The sequence below is a fragment of the Squalius cephalus genome (assembly GCF_949319135.1).
Source record: "Squalius cephalus genome assembly, chromosome: 18".
Lineage (NCBI taxonomy): Eukaryota > Metazoa > Chordata > Actinopteri > Cypriniformes > Leuciscidae > Squalius > Squalius cephalus.
The window spans coordinates 11,571,006-11,590,810 of NC_137139.1; the positions used below are offsets into that span (position 1 = coordinate 11,571,006).

General features: G+C 40.1%; 1 long non-coding RNA gene across 3 annotated transcripts; it reads right to left on the bottom strand.

Annotated features, from left to right (window-relative positions):
• Nucleotides 1–1,489: 1,489 nt before the first annotated feature.
• LOC307145646 lies at nt 1,490–13,188 on the bottom strand. 3 transcript variants are annotated; one of them, XR_013818986.1, is made up of 4 exons: nt 12,024–13,111; nt 11,448–11,919; nt 7,658–7,759; nt 1,490–2,329 (listed from the first exon to the last, which is right to left on the bottom strand). It is a non-coding gene; the product is annotated as an uncharacterized lncRNA (long non-coding RNA). The 3 variants fall into 3 exon arrangements; XR_013818984.1 differs by having other exon boundaries at nt 11,448–13,188; XR_013818985.1 differs by lacking the exon at nt 11,448–11,919 and having other exon boundaries at nt 12,024–13,122.
• Between the last annotated feature and the right edge of the window lie 6,617 nt (nt 13,189–19,805).

The window sequence follows — 19,805 nt, forward strand, 5'->3', positions numbered from 1 at the left end:
CCTTAGACCAAAGTTTACATGGTGATATTTGTGATATTTGTGCACAGTTACATTTGTTGCCAACCAACTTTGTGAGTAAATTGGTATGTTTATGAGGGAAGTCTATCAAATTAAGTATGTGACTAACCTTATGGGTAGAGGATGTTGACTTTTAGAGTTTAGCTTTAATTAGCTTTACAGTACTGGTGTGCCGTTATACAATTTATTATGTATATACTGTGTTCTAAGAAATATGTTATATATTTAGATATACTGTATTATATAGTTATATAATCAGTGGGATGTCACTAAGTTTGTTTCCAGACTAAACATCAATGTATCCTTTCAGAAGTTAAGGTATGTAACTAGGCTAACCTTTTTGATCAAAATGAACTAAATTTAAATAATGAGTCAATACATCAATCCTTCCTCTAAAACATATTATTGTCTTACCCAGGTTCACTATTAAGTGTTTATCTTTAAGACCTAGGGATGGTTTTGCTAGGAAACATGCCTCACTCACCTGTGCGTGTCTCGTCGTGTCTCGAAAACTTGCTCCGGCTACTTTGATGTGGTTCTGGTGTGGGAGTGACAGAGGTTAGTTGTCACAGCGAGCGAGAAAGCATGACATGGATCAGCTAAATCTCAATGCTCTGGGGAATCACCCATTTTAAACAAACACCAAACAGAGGAGAGTCTGCTGGCAAAAAGAGGACGCGACAGAGCTCACAATAAAACAAGAATCAACATTGCCGTGGCTTTTCAGAGATAGCGATACCTGAAGATTTGAATTGTAAAAGCGATACAGAGATGGCGTTTTTATTACTCAAAAGTTGAGCAAGGTATTTTATTGAACAGATAAATTGCCATATGTAGCTCTCTAAAAGAGATCATTGTAAAGCATTATCTTTTGTGAAAGGCTCATTTCATTATGGTTGTTGTAGCGCTGTGCTGGAATTTATTTTCAAGGAAGTTCCGTGTCTATTAATGGGTAAAACTACAGTAACATCTTCAGCTAGTCCGCTTGAGATCCTTTCCATCTAAACTGGTTTTATCTTTTAAGCCGAGTAGTGAATGTTTTATGAGCAGTAAGATAACCGTATTCATCCACATGCAGTCACGCAGAGCCAAAGCACAACCAAAACAATGTTCTTCTGTAAAATGAATGCAGTTTTGTTTTTTTAATCGCTAAAAAGGCCAAAAGTTAGAGTGTACCTTTAAATATAATTTTCACCCGTAAAACCATATTGAATACATTCAAGAATCATTTGCATTCACAGACTATGTGATTAGGAGGATTTCTAAAGCTCTAATCCTTTATGCCAATGAAGGCTCCTGAAACCAGTACATGCCTACAGAATACCATATGGTTATACATTGTGTTTGTTTGATACCTTTTTATAAGGTTTGCACAACAACGGTACAATATCTGTTAAGTTATTCTGCTAAACAAGACTGCCTTTACACAAGATGACTGTATACTGCTCAACAAAAGAAAGTCAAAAATGTGTTGAGAATAAAACTATTTTATTCATAGAACAAGAACATGTAATGCACATTGTGCATTTATATATCTTTCCATTCACAGAACAAGGCCATTTGTATTGTCTGATTGAAACTGAATTTCCTGTTATGACGTGTGAAAATCCTGTTTGAACACAAGCCAACAGAAAAGCTAAATTATTGATAAAGCCATAAACCTGAGCTCAGTAAATCTCATTTAATCTGATTTTTCTCTTAATATGTAATGCTAGATCAGCATGTTAAGCTTGCATCAGACACAGATGTTGTTGAGGCTTGTTAGGTAAAATGTTAGGCCTGTTACACAATGCACACAAACATGCAGCTTTAAAGTCCCGTTCACACCAAGAACGATAACGGTAATGATAACTATAATCTAACTATAATCTTCAGGGAGTTTCAGCTAGTGGGCAGATAGTTGGTACCACAAGGAAGGCAATAGACTGTATAGTTATCACCTGAACAGGGTTTGATCCCTCCCACCAAACTATACAACCTACTACCTCACCCTGTCCAGACACCAAAGTGCAATCCTACGACACACTTGTCAACATGAAACATCTATCACAACCCATTTTACTTCTGTAATACGATTGAATATCCTCTCCAAATCATTGGACGACTGCAGACTGTAGGAAGTGTGTGAGGTGGTCAAACGAGTCCATGTTGTTTGTGGATGATTTGGCTGTCGCCTTAGGAAAGACAGTAGATTGTATAGTTATCTCAGTGAGAGAGCACCGTGCTCCACAACTATTCAATCTACTACCTCAGCCCCAAGGACAGCAGAACAGACGTCGACCCGTCAGACAGCAGACCGCTGGATTCATTCCTGCCGAGAGAGAGAGAGAGAGAGAGAGAGAGAGAGAAGATGGTTAGCACAACTATACAGTCAAACTTTCGTTATAGCTGGACTCCACATAACAGTTTGAGCAAGTATAGTTACCCTAGTAAAAAAATAATTATGTTTAATTGTGCTGAATGCGCACTTGTAGTGTACTTCAAATCTTAACAGTTTATTTTTAAAAACAGTACTTGCAGATAATATTACATTAATGAAAAAAGGCCACTTAAGTGCATTTAGAGAGAGCACACTATCATGACTATGGTTTATGCAATATCACATTTAAAGTTAATATAAATAGCGTCATCATTTTAAATGTGCAATTACAATTATATTTAAATACATGACACAAAAGTGTCTGAAAACATTACAAGCAGTACACACTTAAAGATATTATTATATCTGTAAAAAGTTCTCTTTTTTTTAAAGTATGCTGTACTTAAACGTGCTTCTTTTTTACAATGGCTGGAATTCGGCAAGAGCATCTGAACACTTTCTGGTTGTCAAACATTAGTGCATCATGTTCATAGTTAATGTGATTCTCAACACCTGCTGTGTGAACTTAAGGAGAACTGACTTCATACATCCACTACAAATCATCTTGACACCAGCTGGTTAAAAGTCATTGCAAAAAATGTCTGAGAAAAGATTGTGCAGCATTTGTTTGCAGATGCCACTTGGTGTGATATTTTATCATTTAATGCAAGGTGTCAAAAAAAGTTCAATTTGTCGTCTATCTATGTTAAGACTTCAACGGTCTGACTTCAGTCGTTCAGACACATAACCACAGACACAGAGCTACTTATTTCTATGTAGTTGCCGAAAAAGAACAGTAGTTGAAAGCTCAGCATGTGTGTTCTCCAGACTCGAGTCAGCGGTGCTTATTTGAGTCGGAAAAACGATCAAACATGAAAAAGACCAGGGAACTGTGAGGAGTTGAACCAGGATTCAGGCTAAAAGGGAAGCGCTAATTTTGAAAGCCAAAGCTAAATTACTCACTCATTCTAGCGAGGCTGGCATTGGATCATGAAGAAAAAAAAGGCTTGATCCTTCGCCAGGAATTCGCGCCCGTTTTGCCAAAATCTGAGCTCATTCCAACAAGACAACATTGCGTAAGCTATGCTTTTGAAGTAAACAGACGATGTAAAACATGGCTTCCCCAGCTGTCTCCTGTAGCTTTTAACAAAGCTGATTCTGCTATTCCGCACAGCAAAATAGTGGGAAAACAAAATGGCGGCGTTTCGGCCATTTTAGGGTGCGAGTGCTGTGCATTCCTTACAACCTCTGTGAGGTGTGCCTGAAAAACCCATTCACACGTTCACTGTTCTCAGAGGCTGTTTGGAAGAGTAAGGGTCTCCCTCTCGATGCACTGGGGGACGTCTGGCATCGGTATAATGATTAGAAAGCCAAGAATCCTCCTCGAATCAATAGTGTTCTTTCATTACACAACAAAACATCATGTCCATTAGCATGTTAGCATGCGTGACAAACCTAAACATCTTTGAACATCAGCATTCTAACATGTAAGCATACAACTATCAGTTCCTAATTTGTGAATGTTAAAGTTTTGTTGTTAAATGCAACATTTCTTTTTCATTATCCACTCATTCTTGAACTTCCAACCTTGATCAAACAAGTAGGAAATGACAAAACATTTGCAAAATGACAGTAAAAGCAGTTAATGTGTGGTGTCAATAGGTGGAGCATGTCTTTTTTGCATAAATAGACATGCAAATCTCTTCCAGTAAACTGACTGTCAGCAATTTGTTAACATACAAAAGTCTTCTTAGCTAATTAGCATACACATGCTCTTTTTTTTTGGCCCATTTGGGGGGACAATGATTGAAAAGTTTTGGCACACGACGCTGTCTGCTGCAACACAAAGAAGAGGCAGAAGCTGAGAGATGGCATGTCATGACTGTTGTGCCAACTTTCGGTAAAGGTCAGGTCAGTCATAAGCTGTGCAACAACACAAGCTTAACTATCTTTATCCCTTATCAGTGAAGGCGCTTTATTTATTTTTCATAGTTATAATGTTCACAAACACCTTCAGCTTTATCAATCAATAAAAACACAAAATTGTCTTACTATGATATAATCAAAGAATTTTACTGTGTAGTTTTATTGTGCCAGCTATTCTGTAGTAGAGTTGCTTCTTTAGCACAACGTATGTCTCACCCGTGAAATGTGCTAATATGGTCTGACAGATGTGACATTTGGATTTTTAGATTACACAGGGAACTAGTCTGCTCTTCTGTTCCCCAATGTGTGGTAATCGCCTTGATGGGGACTAACCAGTGCTTTTGGTGCTTTGCCAGATATTTAAGTCCATTTTAGTGGCGCTTTATTTTTTTCATATGTAAATGTCCTCTTTAGTCAATTTTTAAAATATGTAATGCTAATGCTAATGCAAATTAGACACAACTGCCCTGATTTTTGAAACATGGGTATTTAAGAGAGTATTAGAGATTATCTGTTGCTTTCAGCGTAGACAGTGTGGGTGGAACTGAAAAGAGGATCATAAGATACCATAAAATAGATATTGCAGCAATATATATATAGTATTTTGATGGCTTTATCAGTTGGATATGTCTATCAACACTTTTATTCAATGACTTCAGGAACGAGTTTGCATGAATGAGCCCACAAAATCATAATTCTTATGAAAACTGCATGTGATTGTTCTGCATAGCACTTAAGGACAAAGAGAATGTTCAAAAGCTAAATTCTAATGACACAAAACGTAAATATGAATATCACCATACTTTTCCAACTATACAGTATTGTACTCTAAGGGAATTTCCACTAAGTGACTGGAATGTGACTTTAATTGCCTGCTGAAGTTACACTTAAATAGATGAACACAAATTATTCTCCAAAAGAAGAAATACTGATACTGTGCTGAAGCTCAAACTGATCATAGACAAACGCAAACATAAAATAACACATTTGATTTATTTCAATTGTCATGCTTTTAAAGGGTTAGTTAACCCCCAAAAAATCAATTCTGTCATCATTTACTCACCCTCGTGTCTATCCAAACCAGTAAGACTTTCGTTCATCTTCGGAACACAAATAAAGATTACCAGTTTGATGTTTCAAAAATGCATAAAGAGATCGTAAAACTAATCCGTATGAATGCGTGGTTTAGTCCAAATCTTTCAGAAGAGACACGATCGCTTATATGATGAACAGATTTAATTTAGGCTTTTATTCACATATAAATATTAATCAACTCATACATCAGTTGTGGTAAACGGAAACTCTAGCATGTTCGCTTGACATGCAAGAACCAATGAGGTTCATTCTCGTGTTACGCAGCACGTTTGACCTTCAGCAAGAACCAATGAGGTTCATTCTCGTGTTACGCAGCTCGTTTGACCTTCAGCAAGAACCAATGAGGTTCATTCTCGTGTTACGCAGCTCGTTTGAGCTTCTGCAAGAACCAATGAGGTTCATTCTCGTGTTACGCAGCACGTTTGAACTTCAGCAAGAACCAATGAGGTTCATTCTCGTGTTACGCAGCACGTTTGAGCTTCAGCAAGAACCAATGAGGTTCATTCTCGTGTTACGCAGCACGTTTGAGCTTCAGCGAGAACCAATGAGGTTCACTCTCGTGTTACGCAGCACGTTTGAGCTTCAGCAAGAACCAATGAGGTTCATTCTCGTGTTACGCAGCACGTTTGAGCTTCAGCGAGAACCAATGAGGTTCACTCTCGTGTTACGCAGCACGTTTGAGCTTCAGCAAGAACCAATGAGGTTCATTCTCGTGTTACGCAGCACGTTTGAGCTTCAGCGAGAACCAATGAGGTTCACTCTCGTGTTACGCAGCACGTTTGAGCTTCAGCAAGAACCAATGAGGTTCATTCTCGTGTTACGCAGCTCGTTTGAGCTTCAGCAAGAACCAATGAGGTTCATTCTCGTGTTACACAGCACGTTTGAGCTTCAGCGAGAACCAATGAGGTTCACTCTCGTGTTACGCAGCACGTTTGAGCTTCAGCAAGAACCAATGAGGTTCATTCTCGTGTTACACAGCACGTTTGAGCTTCAGCAAGAACCAATGAGGTTCATTCTCGTGTTACGCAGCACGTTTGAGCTTCAGCAAGAACCAATGAGGTTCATTCTCGTGTTACGCAGCACGTTTGAGCTTCAGCAAGAGGTTGGTTCTCGTGCATCAACCAGGTTCTGTTGAGCTTCTGTTTATGTTCGCTGATCAATGTTTATATGTGAATAAAAGCCTAAATTAGATATTAGTAAATATAAATGCTAGATGAAAACCTAAACTTACAAAACATTCCCTGGGCAAAGGAAATGTTGCCTTGGCAACTAACTGATATAAATAAGTTGCAGTTGAAGTACTACAATTATTAATACTAAAATTAATATATAAAATGTAAATATAAAGGCAAATTAAAAACAATAATAAAATACTGTTATATTATATAAATAATATTAAAGTAACACTGTTACTAAAATTACATAACAATAACATAACATAAGAGTTTAACGCTAACAATTTTCCTTACAAAACTAGATTATATAATGGCATTCAAATGAGGTTATTGATTAGTTTTAGAGACAAAGCATTTCTGAATGCTTGACTTTTAAACAGCAATCCTCTTAAACAGAATGCACAAAGTCATAGTGTTTGGACAAGCAACTTAGCACTAACAAATCTGCATGTAATACTTTATAGCATTGCAGGCATTTGTGTCTTATGTTATTAATTCTACATGTTTATTCATTTTAAATCAGCTTTACTCTGAAGCCTACATATGGGGAACCAGATTAGCAACCAAAATAAGTAAGTAACTGTTGTGGCAGGTTTATTGACTTCAACGTTTATTATACATTTATGTATTAAGCATCTTTATCTGAATTAAGAGAGTGTACAGTTGCCCTTTACAAATTAAATGATGTTTTTAAAAAACCTAGCGAACTGCCTACAGCAGTCTACATCACAGGCAGTATCATAATTATTATGGACCACATTAGTGAATACTGTGGATCATACAAATATGGAAGAGTAAGACTCGAAGGCATTTGATTTCAGTCCAGTTTGTTGTTAGCATATTGCTAAGCTAATTCCATACTACTCTTATAGAGATTAAAAAATAGATAGAACACACTAAAATATTGAGTAAAATACCTTTAAAATTAGACTTTTTTACCAGACATTTTGTTATATAATGACATTTATTTCTAATCAACATTTCTCTCGCCATCTTGGTTTGATATTTTCACTGAGCTTGCAGTGCATACTGAGATTGCGATACACGCAATGCCTTAAAAATTGGCTAAAGCGAAGTATCTTACCTTTTGGAACCGCCTTCAAGTCGTGACTGCACCTATGATGCCTTAAAACGCTCCCTACGTAGGCAGCTCAATAGGTTTTGGAACAGAGCCTGCGTCTAATATCTGAAAAACATCACAGAGACATTATTATTGCAGTTGTTAAAATAATCTCTGCCATATCACACTCTGTCATACATGACAAAACCTGTTTCTCAAAGCAATATAACAGCTAATGCCCTCTCTGCGTCACTCGATAAATGGCTGCCATTTTTAATTGCCTGAATTTGTTTACACATCAGCTATGCCATACCACCTCTTGGCATAATCATATACCAAGCATTTTTTATAGCCACAAAAGGAACATCTTGCTCCCCTGTTTTGCAACTCAGAAAAGAGGCAAACAAATGAAATCAGATCAACAAAAGGCCTTCTATCTTACCTAGCGATCAAAGGACACAGCCGTTAGCCCTTGTGCCCGTCCAATAGCAGGAGGTAAACAGGCAAATCAATTAGCCTTCTGAACGCCTCCCACTGCGTTATGGTTGCCAAGACCATATGCGGTTAGGATACTTGCTCAAATTGTACACCGAAAATGGCTATCGATAATCTTGCGCTAGATCCAATGAAACTGGCTAAACGTTTTGGCACAAGCTCACTGAGAAATTGGTACATATTCATGTTTTCATTTAAATTTTCTCCCCTCCTCTCTGTCGCCGAGTCCCTGAGTCTGGTGCCAAGAAAGGGGCAGTGCCTGTATGCCAGGCTGAATTTCAATGAACGGAGAAGAGGGTGGTGGGTAGAGCGTTGAAGGGTGGGGGATGTTGGCAGAGGAAGACTAAGAGGCCACAATTACAAGAAAAAAATACGGAACTTGAGACAATGCCTTTGTGCAGCATTAATTTAACGTAGGAGGGGAGCTTCCCCGTTGAAAATCCCTTCGCCGTCCACATGACAGAAAATTAGCCTTCGTAAAAACAAAAAGATGTCTCATAAAAGAAAAGAAAGAAAATACAAGATACACTATGTACAAACAATAGATGTTTTTCATTTTTTACTATTAATAGCAACCGTCGCTATCTTCTCATCTCTTGTTTGTACAGCTGATCAGCATTCTCAGCATTGGTGAGTCCATATCTAGCATATTATCGTTTAGTACAACTGTTGCACAAGTTATTTAACACAAAATATGCCATATTTTGAGTTTGTATGAATCATTGTACACAATAAATAGCGCAGTATTTCCCTGAACTGCATTTCTTCCTGTTTACTGAAACCTGTAACGTTTTCCTCAGTTATTTCTTCCACACTGCTCAAAAGAGTTAAGCCATTGAAAGCTTTAACTCTTCGAAAATGTCATTAATCATTCAGCTTATGATCCCCTGTCATCAACCTACACCAGAAAGAAACGCCCTCATTGCAAAAATAGCGGTCCCCAAAAAACAGGAAGTTGGGCTTGGCTTGACCTTGGTTGACTCTGTCACGCGGTCTCCGGAGAGCCTGCTGTTACTCATCGAAACTCGACGATAAGGATTCTGCTTTGCCTTGTTTATAGAAAGACCTTGCAGATTAGACTTAGATCTCTGCCCCCGTCTGGGGCCGTGTAACTAATAGGCTCCGAGCATATGCTGCGTGTCTGTGCATTTGGAGGTGAACAGCAGTGTTTTCTCACCTGCAGAGAATTTTCCGCCGTGAACACTTTCGTTATAAACACTTCTTCCAAATAAAACTTTAAATATGAAGTCAAAATACTTGGAGATAGCAAAACTGGTGTTGTATTCTGTCTTTTCTAGCTTGAAGTTGTAGATATGATTGTGTGTGCAGTGAAATGTAAGCATTTTAGGGTTAAACTCGGTTTGTTTGTTTGCTAATGTGGGGTCGGGGCCCAGGGTGCATCTGATCGTCAGCTACAGTAAATGTAGGAGGGAGCGAGGCTGTATGGGAAAGGGGGGGAGAGCGTGAGGGAGAGAAAATATGAAGCTACATGATAAGTTCATCTGAGGAGAACAGGGGGTGGAGGAAATGCTCTCCTTTCCTCCCTCCCTCCCGCCACTTTTTTCCTGTTGCCATCTCTCTCTGTCTCTGAGCAAAATAAACATGTATACGCAAACTTCTCTGTTTTACTGTACAAAGCAGCAAATTACCTGGCCTCGTTCCTTCCGCTGACGAGTAATAAAGCACTAAAATGAACATGATCCAAGAAAAATCCTTGCTCTATAGCCAGAACAACAAACAACAGCATATCATGTGTTATTTCAACCTAACACTGCCATTTTTCACAGCTTTTCCACGTTTGTTTGCATCCCGAAAGCCGATATTCTGCTAAATAAGGATTTGTTTCAAATGTTTACTATTATTTTAAAGAGACTGCATTAAAAAGTCGCTCGTAAAATACAGCAGTACACAAACACGTGGCATGTCGACGCCATCTTGAAATCTTTTCTTTGTAATTTTTCTTAAAGATGTGAATCAGATTTAAATCATATTCGTCGATGCATGTTCAATTTCGGTGGTCTTCTGGTGTAATTCGGGTCCTAGTTATAATGTGCTTGTTAGAAAAAAAAAATACCTTTTTTACTCTAGAGAAAGCAGATATCATCGATTGTCCAGCCTGTTTTAAAGGAATTTAATGTGAATTTCACAAACATAACAACTGCACAAAAAATGAACAAGATAGTTGATCAAATGTATCATATCGATGGATTGTAACCACCCTCTGATGTTACGTTCAATAACTGAAACTTAATCAGTTTACTATAAAAAATATGAAATTAGTCTTAAACACCCCTGTTTGTTGTTTTCTGTATGTAATATCTGATTAGCATTTAAATCAGTTTGATCGGTTACTTCTGCATAATGTCATTTGGTCATTAACACATACAGTTAGTTCCTAAAAGGTTACATTTCATTATTGTCTTTCCCAAACTAGCCCCTTTCGGTTTATTTTGGCATTCATCTAATTTGCACTGCAAATGCAACAGGAAAAAAGGCAGTTGAATACAAACAGAACAAGCCAACCTTTTAAAAGAATACCATCTGAATATGAAAAGAAGTAATTTGATTATATCAATACCAATGTCAATCAAGTAACCGAATGCTCTTGTACTGTACATGCAAGATAACTTTACTAATGCTTTCTTAACTGCAAATTATATGCCGCAGCTAAGCCCTCATGGGCACTTTTTTATAGAGAGATATAGAATAAGAATAAAAAGCTGGCAGTAATAAAGTCGACAAAGAAAAAAGGTAATTTCAGTACAGAAATGTGAGGGCTGTACAATACATATTTGACATAAGAGGCATTTTATAGGCCATCCACAAATCACTGCCATCATATCCAAAAATATCACTGTGTTATTTTCCTTCCAAAAGCATTAAGGCAGCAGCCAAACACCATTTGGATGTTCAAATCATTAAAATCCTTAAAAAAAACTTAAACCCCAAAATGAACTGCCCAAAACGATCCAAAACTAAGGGAACATTCATGCTATACGAAGGAATGTGAACCAAATTGCAAAATAACTTCTTAACAAAATGCATTTTTTAAAAAAAAAAAAAAAGAAGATTTGAACCAAAAAACATTTATCAAAAGGACATCGACAATTATTTGTCCGAAAGTCGTTTAGCGGAATAGAAATGGCGGAATCCGAGGCATGGACACGTTTACAAGAGGAAGACAACAGTGAACATAAGAGCCAGAGCAGCTGGGTAAAATAATCGACAATGATGCTTTAAGAGAATTGCTTAAAAAGGGACTAAATAATCAGTGGAATATTACAAAGTATGAAAGCGGGGAAAAGAAAGAACGGAATACCTGCAGACTAGAGGCTTCAACGTCAAAGAACACAAGGCAGGGTCATGGCGGCGAGAAGAGGTAGACTCGTGCACATAGTACGCCTATCTCGGGGAGAGAGACCTACAAACGTGCTGCCACCAAACATGCTCTTCCATGGGGTTGTGGCTGAAGAAAGAGCACGTACAGCGGCCTCCGCTTCACCCGCCTCACCACGAGCTCTTTCTCCCTGCCCACTTTGGCACAGGATGCGAAGTGAAAGACAGAAGCTGAGAGAGGGAGAGAGGAGGTGGAGAAAGAAAGGGACTGAGAAAAGAAAAAGAACGCAGAGATCAAGAAGAGAGTATTTGCCATGCAGAAAAAGCAGAGTCGCCATTAAGGCACAGCTTTTGCTAGACTAGCATGCAAAAACATGACAAACTTGTATTTATGGGAATGCAAGAGAGTCAGCTTGTACCCATCTGCCCCAGTCACAGTTATTCCAAGCAGATGTCTGGAAAATAAGCGGTCAGAATTGATTATTTAAAGGAAAAACTTGATCAGCCGAGGGGTCCCGACAGAAGAGGCGAGAAAGATTCAGAACTGGTCAATACTTACGTGATTTTTTTTGTGCCCTTTAGCCAAAGCATGTGACCGACTCCTTCAGCAATTAGTCAACGCTTTCGGTGATTTCTCGAGGAATATAAATAACCCTCCCAAAAGAAGTGCGAGAGGACCAGGAGTTCATTTTGCTCGCCCCTGAGAATGCAATGATTGCCTTTGTCAGCATTTGGCATCTGTCCCAGGTAGTTTGAGCCTTCCAGTTATAGTCCTCGGTAATCATTACACACATCCAGAGGCTGTTCTACCACTGCCTGCGTTTTGGATCTCTTTATCAGGAAAACATGACCTGAGTGGTTCGTAGTACTTCCTCAAAGAACCTTGAAAGACACCACAGTTGGCTGATCCCACTTGCCTGCTACATTTGGTTTTATGACTCGCCATGTGTTTGACATCATCGTCCAAGTTGCACTTTGCATGCAGTCATTTAGTCCAGAGTGGCAAAACAGTATTTAAATAAGCACTGGAGAAGTTATCGCAGTTTGCAGTCTAGACATATCACTAAAAGTTTGTCAAGTCCTTACCATGAAAGAGGAAGTTACTACAACGTGTCAGTCGTTGCAGCGACAGACTTCACATGGTCATCTTCCTGTGCAAGAAAGTTCTGATGTAAAACAGGCATCCTCTTATGGTACGCAGATGGCATCTTGTCAGATGTGCACGCGTTTGTCCCGTCTGCTCGCAGGCACTGTCCTGGGCAGCACAGTGCGTGACGTCACAGTCCCTTTGTTATTGATGCATTTACATATTTCTCATTTACTGAACTCGCTGAACTCTTCACTTCCTAGCACATCCGTTCCCCGTTCAATACTCCCTACAGAGAAAAAAACATCACTTTTTTAAACCTTTTCGAATGGCACCTTGCCAAAGTAGGGGAGCGTGAAAGCACAGAAGGAAATCCTTGATGCAGTGCCTTAGTTGCAGACGCTACAAAGATTTATTTCGCCCTTTTTTCCCCCCCTCTCCTACAAATTTGCTCCCCGTGTCTCTTCCTGTCGAATGAGGGGAGGCTGTAAAAAGTTTCAGCTGCGCCGGCAGAGGCTGTCTCATTTGGCAGCGGTTCAAAACAGCATTGCTTGCTTCCAAAAGCCAGTCTGCTTGCCAGCCGGGTGAGTTTGAAAAGGCCACACTACACTCCGCCCATGTTTGGGAGAGCGAGAGCGAGAGAGAGAGAGAGAGAGATGGGGCAAAGCTACGCGCCACGGCTCAGCCCTTCCCACCCTGCCTTACTTGGCAGAGCAGCTTTTTTCAGGATAGGGGGAATCTAGGTCAGACCTTGTGTGCCTGTTGTGGAACAGATCAGAGCACCTTTTCATGTGTGTGAGGTGTATTCTTCCCTCGGCACTTCCTGCACATGCCATCTAGCCAACTGAAAGCAGGATCCTAACCGGGTCTGGTTACTCCAGTACAGTAAAGCATACCTTTCTAAAGACCTCGTCCAACCTGAGCCTATAAGCACTTTCAAAGAAGGATCTGTGATCCTGAATTCTATGTAATGCATGTGGCCGGAAACGCACGGATGGGATGGGCGGTGATGCCTGTATGCTGATTGTTTTTTCTGCAAGTTTGTTTTGGGTCTGTGGACCCGTAGTCATCTCACTTTCCAACCTGAACTGTTGACTTTGGCTTGGTGCGCTCCACAGGTGTTCGCACTGCATAAAAAACACACAGAGAACTACTCAAAATGACTGATGGCAGGTCTGAGCAGCTGACTGTCACATCTATGGTTGTCTACACCTGCAGAGCTTGTTCAGGGCAAGTTCCCTTCACACCTACCTAGTTCCTTTTTTTCCTTATTGTGCATGTTACTATCAGTGGCGCCGGTGCTTTTCAAGAGGGAAGCACGGATATCAGTTCATGATAAAATGTGTTGGTCTATTCAAATATATATATTTGTATACGGTACTACACAGTAATTAATGACCTGTGTTTTTGCAACATTTATAAATGCCAAATCAAGATTACGGATTCTAAATTACATGTTATGACTTCAATTAACTGCATCACCACACAATCTGTTTTTGATGTTTCCAGCACTGTCTGGGCCTTTTCACACCAAGATGAATGTTCAGTGCGAAAATTTGGTGCGATAAACATTTTAATCTGTATGAGCGGCTGTTAATGCATCTGTTCAGACCGAAACATTCACATGGTGTCAATGAAACAGAATATTTTTTTTATTTTTTTATTTTTTTTAAACTGAGAGGTGTTCAAATCTTGGTAACACTTTGTTTTGATGGTCCCTTTTGAACATTCTGTTGACTACAGGAAACTTTGCAACTACATGTCAGCTAGCTCTCATTAGAGTATTGTAGAATGTCTGCTTAATATCTGAACTCTTTATTGTGTTGGTCCGCCAACAGACATTCTTCTGACTATAAGTAACTTTGCAACTACATGTCAACTTATTATAACCCTAACCCTACCAGTCTACGTATATTCTAATGAGAGTTAGTAGGCATGTAGGTGCAAAGTTACTTATAGTCAACAGAATGTGTTAAAGGGACCATCAAAATAAAGTGAAACCCTAATCTCTTTTCCACAGCTTTGCGAATAAAGTTGGCCAGCCAATGAGATTTATGCTTTTGGTCACATGCCTAGAGTTGCAGCTGTTATATAAAAATGTACAACTTGGTGGTGATCAAGCGGCACTCTTGTCTCTTTACCGTTGTATTTGATTTTGTTTTTGATAAACACTATAGTGAAGACAAAAATCGGAACTTCTGTTTGTCAACAACAATATTTATTTACTTTTTCTTTCTTTTTTTTTACTTTTAATTTTCTTTATTTTCTGTGACAGTCAGTTGTCAGAAACTGAAAGCTGCATAGCACTTTGTGAACCTGAGGTATTTCTGCTTTTCTAAAGGCACTACCTTCTGTCAGAGATTGAATTTTCATGTTCAGTTTGCCCATTTTTGGCAAACTGCATGCAAACATCTGCCCAAATTTTCGTGACAAACATTCATGTTGGAGTTGCTGGTCCATCATGCTTTGTCTGAAAGTTATCTTCCAGTAGTAAGTTATGCAGGTAAACAGGTATCAAGGCACGTCAGAATCCAGTCCCAAAATGATTTGTTCTTTTGGGAACAAATCTTTGCTCTATTGATTTTAAATATGTGTAATTTTAATTTTGGTAAAATACTTAAATTAAGAAGTGTGATATTTATTATATACCATTTATTTGTACATAGACAAACATTTCAATGTCACATTTTTGAGGACATTTTAGGGGAAGTTCGACCATAGGGGTTTTCGTACCGGGTGGTTCTAGGAACAGGAACATAGGTTCCTCCGGTGTGAAAGCCCCTAGTTCTAGGAACTTATTTCTAGGAACTAGCCACCAGTGTGGTTCCCCGAGAACTAATGGTTCCCTTAGGAACATTTTCCTGGTTGCATTTCCACCGCCAGTAGGGACTCTGAAGTGACGTAAGCCACGCTTGTTGTTGTGACTTTTATTTTGACGGCGCGGCAGACCTATATTTTGACGGCACTGAGAGCTCAGAGCCTGAGCAAACAGCGCTCGCATTCTCCATGTTCATTAGTTTACGATCTGTAACAGTTCTGTCTAATACATTATTATATAGAACTGTTAGACATAGACAGACAGTATATGAAAAAGCATTAGTGTATGCCGTGTGGTTGATGTTCAGTGTCGCTAGCTGAGCAGAAATACATAACTATGTTTAGCTTGGTCCCCTCAAAGTTGCGTTGGATTTTCTCCTCAGCGTAAAGGTTAAGAGGCCCACCTATCACTGTTTTCCATGTTCGTAGAGTTAGTTTCTGGAGTAAATATATAGGCTACAATCTGCGTGTATACATAGCTTTTTTTTAAATGGCGGATGCTGGTGTTTCGCGTGTGTTCGGCCAATCAGCGTCACTAACGTCACTGGTAGTTCCTATAGTGCTGGTTTAGACCCGACTCTGAAGTAGGAGCTAAATTAGTTCCTCCAATAGGAGTTCCTGGAACTAAAATCATTCCTAGTTCCTGCGGTGCGAACACGCCAAAAAACAAAAGCCCCGCATGACTCTCCAAATGGACCATAGCTCTGCCCTGAGAGACGTCCAGCATGAATTCTTTCATTGCCCACTTCATCAAGGGACCAGCCATCTCCTGGTCAGGCTTACCTGACATATTTTTGAAATATGAAGCTGCTAAGTAGTCCTAAGTGCCACGCTGAAAGCTCTGCTGGAGTGCTTAAGAGACTGAAGTGGTCCTCACTCTTTTCAGCGAGTGTGGTGGAAATATATTATCATTGGTGAAGAAAAAACAAACATATGATTTGAAATGTAAATGGTGCCAGCCAGGTGCTATTCTGATTGCAGATGGTTGGAAAAAAAAAAATGATGCTAATGCTAATAATATACTGCAACTAACCATAATCATGCAAAAATAAAATAGCAAACAGGGTTAAACAAGAGAAAAGGCTTCTTATAGTTATACTTATTGATGTAAAGTCCAATCAAACTCAATTGTATGTTGACAGATGGACAAGTGTGACATGCCCTCATCCTAAAAATACATGAAGAAAACACCACCCAGACTACATAAAATATGGGTACTTTTGTGTGTGTGTGTGTGGGGGGGGGGGGTGCCTGTTTTGAGACATCTTTCATCGTCAGCCACCCAACTCTAGCATTAAAGGGGTTTGATTTTATTAGCCTGTCAAATTTTTGCAATCCCATTTGTGTGATTAAGAGGCAAGCTACCATTGTCAGCATTCAAACACACATGAAGTCGAGGTAATCTGAATGACTTGAAAACATTGCAGCTAACATGTGCGGACATGTTCAGCCTTCTTCTAGTAGGTGACACTGCCACAAGCCTGGCAGGTTCAGCTCAGGACACTGAGTTTCATTTGGCAGTGTGGTCAAAGTAAAGCATAATAAAATGCCCTGTCGTTCAAGAGCAAGATAAATACATAGCTGAGTATGTGTTTGAGACAGGCTCAATGGTGTCTCTGTACAAACAACAGAGCAGCTGATTGTCCTGGTTATTGCCAGTTATTCATCAACAATGGCCCCGCCTGTAAAACGCCGGTCAAGTCAGGACACATGTCTCTAACCCAGATTCTCAGAGGGAGAGACAGGGCTCCGAGAAATAGCTACATCACAACATGCCAGCCCGAACCCTGAGGCCTTCATGTTGTTGCAACATTGGAAAGAAAATCATGGAAAGGGTGCAGGTGATGATCTATAAAAGTAAAATATAGTGACATTTAATGTTTTAATATGACATCTTTATATGGTCTACAGTATAGACTGTCTGTGTTTACTGAAATGAGTCAATGTAGTATGTTTGTGCATTCAGTGCAACTCGGGACAGGCAGAACTTTTCTGAAATGCTACATCCACAGCTCATGCAAATATGGAATATATATATATATATATATATATATATGTATGTATTAAAGGATTTTGTTGGCTACATAAAATAAATCAACATTGTAAATATTTCCATATATTAACATGCTTTTTATTTGTCCAATAAGTTTCCTTAAGACTATGCCAGTAGATCATTTTATAGTAAAAAAGACATTAGAATTGTGAAGTTTGATTCATTTCTGTGAATCTGCTCTCCATTTCAATGAAAAACAAAATGCTGATTCATTTACATTTAGCAGATGTTTCCATTCAAACTGGTTTCCAGTGCATTCTAGGAATAGGTTATCAGTTTGTGCGTCCCAAAGGTATTGACCGTGCTGGTGTCCTGCTTTACTAGTTGAGCTACAGGAACACCAATTCAGTCATTTGTTAGTGTCATTATTAAAAATTGACTTAGTAATTAACTTGGTAAATTATACTAAATTTATACTTGACAATTTATACTATTATTTTTTACTAAAACCTTTTTAAACAAGCAAATATTGCTGTTAATCAGCGTTGGGAAAAGTAACTTTTAAAAGTAATGTGTTACAATATTGTGTTACTCCCTAAAAAGTAACTAGTTTACTTAGTTACTTTGCATTTTTCTCACCTGGGCTGGGCTAACTTGTTTGTTTGTTTCTTAAAAAGTCATATTTTTGGCAAATGTCAAGGGCCTTTCACACCAAAAGTGAAATGAAAAAGCCTCAGGATGAAGGAAAGGTAAATTCCCGTCTGTAGAGTAGAGGGCGCAACTCAAACAAACTGGATCGCAAAAGAACGTCTCAGGTTACGACTGTAACCTATGTTCCCTGAGAACAGGGAACTCGACACTACGTCATTGACGCTTTGGGGAACGCCTCAGGCGTGACAGGTGTCTGAAATCAATATCAACTCACGGCAATCATGTTGACCGGCGACAGCCCGTGAATCATTAGCGTGAATGATTAACGCGCGACCTGGATGTATATAAGGGCGCCTTGCAAACATGACAATATCCTTTCGTCTGAAGGGACTGTTTGGTAGGCAGGCCCCGATGCATGGCAGGGAGACGTAGTGTCTTGTTCCCTGTTCTCAGGGAACATAGGTTACAGTCGTAACCTGAGATGTTCCCTTTCGAAGGGAACTCGACACTACGTCATTGACGCTTTGGGGAACGATATACCCACGCCGCCATGCTAAGGGGAGTGCATGCCCAAAGGCAGTGACAACTGTCAGAACCGGCAATTCAAATGAACCCTAGAACCACTCACCCTCAGGTCACACTGGGCTGTTAGTGACAGCACTCCCTACGGTCATAGCCCAAGCTATATGATACCACAGAAAACCTCCATAAACATAGTTTAGTGAAAGGTCTACCTGGGCCTGCTCAAGGGCCTAGGACCACAACTTCAACTTAGAAGGGGTCCCTTCTAGGGAATGTGGCTAGGGAACCCGAGGGAACCCCAGCCAGTCACTATTCAGGGGAACGTGCCACCTGAAATGCCACCAGGCAGGCCTGACCTGGTGTCACTACATAAGACACTACAGTCTGGCCACTTCCTGTCTGTCTGAAGACAGAGCCTCTGGACACTTGCCTTTAGGAAGGCATCCAACCCGAGGGACTGCGAAGCAGGCAGTGAACCACTCGGCCCGGATCTCAGAGACGGGATATCCTGGAGAGTATGACTCAGCATAGTGCTTTACAACCCTTGCCAGCGAGGGGAGTTTCTCTACTCGATCCACGGATCTACCCAGTGTTTGTGTTTCAAAACACTGAGGAGGCCTGTGAGGGCCTAAGGACTGATCTAACTGGGAGGCCTCATGAGAGGCCTACGACCGACCGACCAGACTCAGGAGACCACATACTCATATTGACCCTCAGTGAGGGGAGCATAAGATCTACCTGGTAGGCAACCAGGCTGTAGCAGGATAAAGAGGTTCCAGGAGGGAACCCGTAGCAGAGAATAAAAACTTGGGTCGAGCCAGGGCGCAAGCTCACCTTTGGTAGCTGCCTGATAAGGACTGCTAAACTGACAGTAAGCGGCCACTAGCTTACAAAACCCAGCACCACTGTGAAACTACTCTCAGGGAGACCTGGAGAGGCCTACTACCTGACAACCACAGTATGTGGGAGCTCACCTTCAGGGAGGCCTGGTGAAGCCTACTACCTGATAACCACAATAAGTGGGAGTTCACCTACAGAGAGGCCTGCAGAGGCCTACTACCTGTTACCAGAAAACCACCTTAAGTAGAAACTCAAAGTATGTTGGAACTCAACTCCAGGGAGGTCTGGTGAGGCCTACTACCTGACAACCATGACATGAGGGAGCTCACTTTCAGGGAGGCCAGGAGAGGCCTACTACCTGAAAACCATGCTAAGCCTGATAGTCACAATATGTGGAAGCACACCTTCAGGGAGGCCTGGTGAGGCCTACA